Source organism: Pygocentrus nattereri, chromosome 28 (assembly GCF_015220715.1).
Source record: "Pygocentrus nattereri isolate fPygNat1 chromosome 28, fPygNat1.pri, whole genome shotgun sequence".
Classification (NCBI taxonomy): domain Eukaryota; kingdom Metazoa; phylum Chordata; class Actinopteri; order Characiformes; family Serrasalmidae; genus Pygocentrus; species Pygocentrus nattereri.
This window is the reverse complement of record NC_051238.1, coordinates 13,432,432-13,439,030: the sequence shown is the minus strand read 5'-3', so window position 1 is coordinate 13,439,030 and position 6,599 is coordinate 13,432,432. Positions and strand designations below refer to the sequence as shown.

The following is a 6,599-nucleotide window of genomic DNA, read 5'->3' as shown; positions in this document are numbered from 1 at the left end:
CAGTCTTAGATTGATATCAAACCATTACTGTACCTGTAAACATAATGACTAATGAGTCATTAAGTCTCTCTCTCTCTCTCTCTCTCTCTCTCTCTCTCTCTCTCTCTCTCTCTCTCATAACTTTACTGTAACTGTCAAATGACCTCTTGGAAACCCAAGTGCTTGGTGATCTAATCTTGCAGAGTGATGTGAATTTGACTGACAGGTCAGAGCTGCCTGTGAGAGGGGAGGGGTGTGGCCGGGCTGACTCAGGGGTGGTCTCTCACAGGGCCTGTCAGAGCTGTCTCCCAAACTCGTTTGACAGCAGCCCTCAGCAGATGCAGAGATACAGACCTCTCTCAACCAGAACACAGACCACGCACACAAACATACACACACACACACACACACACACACACACACAGAAATACACACAAACACACTGATTTACGCAGAAATACACACAGAAATGCACACACACACACAAACTGACACATGCACACTGACACACACAAATACACATAGAAAGAAACACACACAGACACACAAACACACACACAAATTCATTGATATACACAGAAACACATACACACACTGATGCACACAGAAACACACACTGATACAAAGAGGCAAGCAAATGCACAAACATTTGTGCATTTGCTTGCACACAAACACACATTCATACGTGAACTGATATAAACAGCAACACACACACACACACACACAGTACACTGGTACACAAAGAAATACATACCCAAATAAAGAAACACTGACACACACAGAAACATAAGTACACACGTGCACATGCAAACACACACACACCATTGCCCTACACACACACACACACACACACACACACACACACACACACACACACACACACACACACTCACACACAAATACACACTCTGGCTTGGCATTAAATGAAATTGTCCTGGATGCTAAATGACACAATTTTCAGACACAGTAAAAAAATGGACCTGACCTTTAAACCTGACCCTGAAAAGTCTGATAAAATTACTAAGACTGTTTGTTGTTCTGAATGTGCTCTTTCTGCTCTGCCATCATATGATATACAGTTTATGTACTGTAACCATGGGCTAGCATACAGAACACTACAGCAAGGGTGTAGAAATGGGCATCCAGCTGATTTCTGACTGCTTAAAAGAAACAAGGATCATCTGATTCCAATAAGAATGTCACAAAATGTAATTCCCTCTTTACTGGAAGGACCCAAATAAACTGATTTCTGAGACAGTAATTAATACACTACTACTACTACTACTACTACTACTACTACTACTACTACTAATAATAATAATAATAATAATAATAATAATAATAATAATAATACCAGTGGCAGCTCAAAGTGCCTTACAGACAGGTGATAAAAAATACCAAAGAGACTTTGAATTTAAATTCAAGTGAGATTGTCTAATAAAATAGTTCCACAGTTTAGAAGGAGAATAACTGAACAAGGCCTCTCCATGTTTTCTGTATTTAAATAGAAGATAATTTGTAGAAGGCCAGTACCTGCAGATCTAAGATCACGTGCTGGAACATGAACAGACAGACACTCTAGGTCAAAAACTATTAGCAGAACTTTAAAATCTATCCTGATTGATACACGTAGCAAGTGTAGCTCTTTTGACTTGGGAGTGATTTCATCTCTCTGTTTTGCTTTTGTTAGGATGCATGCTGAGGCATTTAGTTTTTTTCTAGGAAGTCCAGTAAGAAAAACATCACAGTCATCCACTCTACTTGTAACAAATGTACAACACCAATTCCAATGAAGTTGGGACGTTGTGTAGAACATAAATAAAAAAGGATTTGCTAATCCTTTTCTACCTATATTCAATTGAATACACTACAAAGACAAGATATTTAATGTTCAGAAAGATAAACTTTATTGTTTTTTGCAAATATTCACTCATTTTGAATTTCATGCCTGCAACACATTCCAAAGAAGTTGGGACAGGGGCAACAAAAGACTGGGAAAGTTGAGGAATGCTCAAAAAACACCTGTGTGGAACATTCCACAGGTGAGCAGGTTAATTGGAAACAGGTGAGTGTCATGATTGGGTATAAAGGGAGCATCCCTGAAAGGCTCAGTCGTTCACAAGCAAGGACGGGATGAGGTTCACCACTTAGTGAACAACTGCGTGAGCAAATAGTCCAACAGTTTAAGAACGTTTCTCAACATGAGACCCCGGACTGTTGAGCAACTTAAGTTGTACATTAAGCAAGAATGGGAAAGAATTCCACCTACAAAGCTTCAACAATTAGTGTCCTCAATTCCCAAACGCTTATTGAGTGTTGTTAAATGGAAAGGTGATGTAACACAGTGGTAAACATGCCCCTGTCCTTCTTTGCCCCTTCTTTGGAACATGTTGCAGGCATCAAATTCAAAATGACTGAATATTTGTAAAAAACAATAAAGTTTATCCATTTGAACATTAAATATATTGTCTTTGTAGTGTATTCAATTGAATATAGGTTGAAAAGGATTTGCAAATCATTGTATTCTGTTTTTATTTATATTTTACACAACGTCCCAACTTCACTGGAATTGGGGTTGTATGAACAAGTTTCTCTGTGTTGTTCTGAGGTAGAAAATCCATGCTTTAAGATTTTTTTTCTCAAATGATAAAAAACTACTTTAGTGACTGCACTTACATGTGGGATAAAACAGAGCTCAGGGTCTAAGATTTCATACTTCAGGTTTGGTATACCAAGCAAAAGAAATGAACTTCACATCAAGCATAAAGACTTTTGTACCAAGTCTCTGTATTTCAGTTTTTCATTATTAAGTTTTAAGACATTCTGTGGCATCCACTGAGAAATATCTGACACATAGCTGGTAAACATGTCTGCAGTCTAATCTAATATATCGCCAACAAGAGTAACTAACTTTTGCCAGCTACTATCACCATGGCAATGTTCACACAGCTGCATGCTGTTATTGGTCATGTACCACTGCAGTTTTTATCCAACTGTATGATTAACGAAAAATATGTGTAATGCCAATGTGTAAATATAGCATCACCTGGCTCCACTACTTCTGGAATTGTGGGAATTTAGTTGAACTGTGGCAGTTCCTGCTACTCACCTAGCCAGCCAGTGGTAGTAAAGTTAGCTGTGCAAAAGAAAACAATTTGAGTACATGTCAAGAAAATCACAGTCTTCATCCATTTGCCCCCAGACTTCTACTCCTAATGCTGTGAAAGGTGGTTAATCATCCTTTACCTGCCATGGTATTTTGTCAGCTGTTACAGTATCCAGTCAACTAAATGTAAGATTAGCAATCGTGTGTTTTGATTAAAATGTATTTATTTATTTTTCCCTTGGGTTATGGAAGCTATAATGAATTAGGCTGGTTGTCAACCTCATTATCTTGATGTCTCTGGGACACAATGATTCCTAGCTGCCCCTCTAACCAACCTGTAACCAGTTAAAATGAACTGTATTCTGCAGTTTTCAGTAGGTAGGACACAGTTTCAATATGGATGCTAAACCTTTTGCTGCATAATTCAATATGCAAATTTGTAATGGAATAAATGATTCATTCTGAAATATTGCAGTACACATACAGTAATAAAGCACTGCAATAGATATGTTCGTCAAATCTCTCTTTAGATTAAAAGTTTCTCAAGATTCTTGTGAGGTACTCAGAAAGAGTGAAGAAGAAATAGAGAGAGAGAGAGAGAGAGAGAGAGAGAGAGAGAGAGAGAGAGAGAGAGAGACGTTACAAAAAGATGACAGCCTTTGTCACAGATCTGTCAGAGCCAAAATCAAATTCTAGAGGGGGGAAAATGCCACGCTTGAGGTATAAGCAGGTACAATGGGACAAAAAAAGCAGAAGAAATGAAGAAAGGGAACAGTAAGATTTTTGACTTCAGTCTTCTTTGAAAGTGACGTGTGGACAGCAATCGTCTCTGCCGTCAAAGACAGGATCAAAGCGCAGGTCTGCTAATGTGATGAAAGCAGCTTTTAACGCAAAACAGCCTGGAGACAGCACACGCGCACACACACACACACACACACACACACACACACACACACACACACACACACACACACACACACACACACACAAACACACACAGATATGCAGAGGTTTTCTTTACTTTAAACCTACACGTATAAGGCTGTCTCAAAGGCTGAAATCTGTTGACAGTGCAATGAGAATGAAAGTCAGCATGGAAGGTACTAAATGACTCTTTTATTCTCTCAAAGCTCCACTTTTTCAGGGTTTGAATATGTTTTAAGGCCCAGGTCAGGTATTCAGCATGAATACTTCATGAGAGGCAAATCATTGCTGTTAGTTGACACATTACAAGCAACTGTTGTTATTAATAGTTATAATACACCTGCAGGAACATTAGTTGAGCCAAAATAACTTCCCATTGTGATGCACTGGCTGTAAACAGCAATAAGACAAAGCAATATCTAATCTTAACTGTCACATACTTTTTGTTTAACTTTTGATAGTCCGTGTGCTTTATTGTTTTGATATCCCTAGTCCTGCCCCCTTGTTTTGTGACTCCCCCCTGATTGTTTACACCTGTCCCTTGTCTTCCCGATGTCGTATTTAAGCCCTGTGTTTGCCCTTCGTTTTCATTGGTCTTTGTTTGATGTTAGATGTACTGATTGTTTGTATGTCTTGTTGGAAGTGTTTGGGTTTGTGTTTCTCTCTCATGTAGTATTGCTGAAATAAAAGTGTGGCATTCATCATGTGAAACATGAAGAGTTGAGCAGCTGATTTTTCATAGAAGAAGGAAGAAATGTTACCTTTGTGCGGTGTTGATGTTTTTGTTACTCAGTGGTCTGGTGGACCCACCACATTATTGTGTTTTTTAATCAATACAGCCACAACATCCATCCATCCATCCATTTTATAAGCCGCTCCTCCGTCAGGGTCGCAGGGGGATGCTGGAGCACAGCCACAACAATTTACGTAAAAATACCAGATCTTTAAAATGTCACCAATGACCAGCGTAGTGTAACACGGATTCTAGCTGACAGTGGGGCGTTAGCTTGGTTAGAGAATTGTAAATTAAAAGCGATAACACAGAAGGCAATTTCTATCATTAACCTTGGGTTTAACTGAACAAGCAAAAGAAGAAAACGCCAAGCTACTGTGGGCCGATCAGAACGATCCCGGGATCGCCTACGCAGCCGGGGCAAACTACTACCCAAGAGACGACGCTGCACCACTGTGCTATGTTTGGAAGTTTATGCAAATTTCCATTTAATAAAGAAACATGTATGTAAATAAAAAAAAAACAAATAAATAAAACTTACAATAACCCATTCAAATTTGTGTCTGTATTAGCCAGTAAAGCTACTACTTCTACCCAGGTAGGAAATAAAACATCCAATTCTAAATTTTAAGTTTACAGTAATAAGCAGTCTTCAATCACGGTTTCAATCAGTTCAACAATATAATACAATTCAGTTTCATTTAGTAAAATAGTATGACTCCATTACAATTTCAGTATCCCCTTTTTTTCCATATGTGTGTTTGTGTGTATAATCAATGTTCCTTGGTGTTCCACAGGTTGCAAATGCACATGTGGCTGTGACCGTTCCAGTCCGTGGAATAGAAAAGTAAGTACTCCTCCTACAGCTCTGGAGAAAGGCTTCAGTGCAAAGCTCAACAGGAAAAGGGAACTTCACAGATTAAATGATGTCCACTGCTTGCAAATCACTTGTTTAGGGTCAATATTCCAGTGTGGATCGCCATCGCCAACTTTGACTCTAATAAGGTCATAAATCACTGTTAAATTCATGTTTCAAAGTGTCTATAAACGTGAACATAAACTTTAACCGACGTAATTCACATATAACTGCATTTCTTACAAAGTTGTCTGCACATTGTTTCTACACAGTAAACATGAAGAAAACTGCATCACTCGGGAATGAAAGGGTTAACTTCTGCCGCGTGCGCCGTAACGTCGCCTCCCTCGGCCGCGCGCAGCACAGGCCGTGACTACACGCGCCAGAAAACTCACAAACTCTGGAATTCGACAGATATCTCAAATATAGCTTACTTTTGGTTCATAGTTCCACTGCAAAGTTATAAGAACACGTTCAAACAACTATACCGCTAGTATTTAGCTCGTTGTATATAAGTAAATACGAACCTAGCATAATCGACTATAGCATCTGCAATGCAGGACACTTACCAATGCGAAAATCCGTTTATGTCAGCAAGTAAAACTCCTTGTTCGCCGGTGAAGTGCTTTTTTAGTTCCAAGCGCTGAGCAGTTTAAATAAATAAAAGATTCTCTCAATCCTAGCGCTGTATTTATTGAGTAAATCTAACTTTTAGCTTATCTCGGTTCTCTCGCAGGGAAAACACACCACTTTGGCTGCTGGCTGAATCCAATAGGAAGTTCGGCACCAAGTCCAGCAGGATTTTACCCTCACGTTAATGTAACCGGTCACCTTATTGGCTGGCTGGATCAGTGACGTGAAATACCTCCACACATCAGTGAAATGGATATTTACAGACTAAATAAAGCCTATTTTTCTTTCTAATATTTGTGTCTATTTCATTTTATTTTCTCAGCTCATTTCATATAGATTGAGCTTGGTTCAGGCTCAGAAGTACTTAT

At 39.0% G+C, this 6,599-nt stretch overlaps 1 long non-coding RNA gene across 1 annotated transcript; it reads right to left on the bottom strand.

The window, feature by feature from the left end:
• Positions 1 to 5,201: 5,201 nt before the first annotated feature.
• LOC108425032 lies at positions 5,202 to 6,357 on the bottom strand. The gene is made up of 2 exons (XR_001857675.2): positions 6,168 to 6,357; positions 5,202 to 5,739 (listed from the first exon to the last, which is right to left on the bottom strand). It is a non-coding gene; the product is annotated as an uncharacterized LOC108425032 (long non-coding RNA).
• Positions 6,358 to 6,599: the final 242 nt, after the last annotated feature.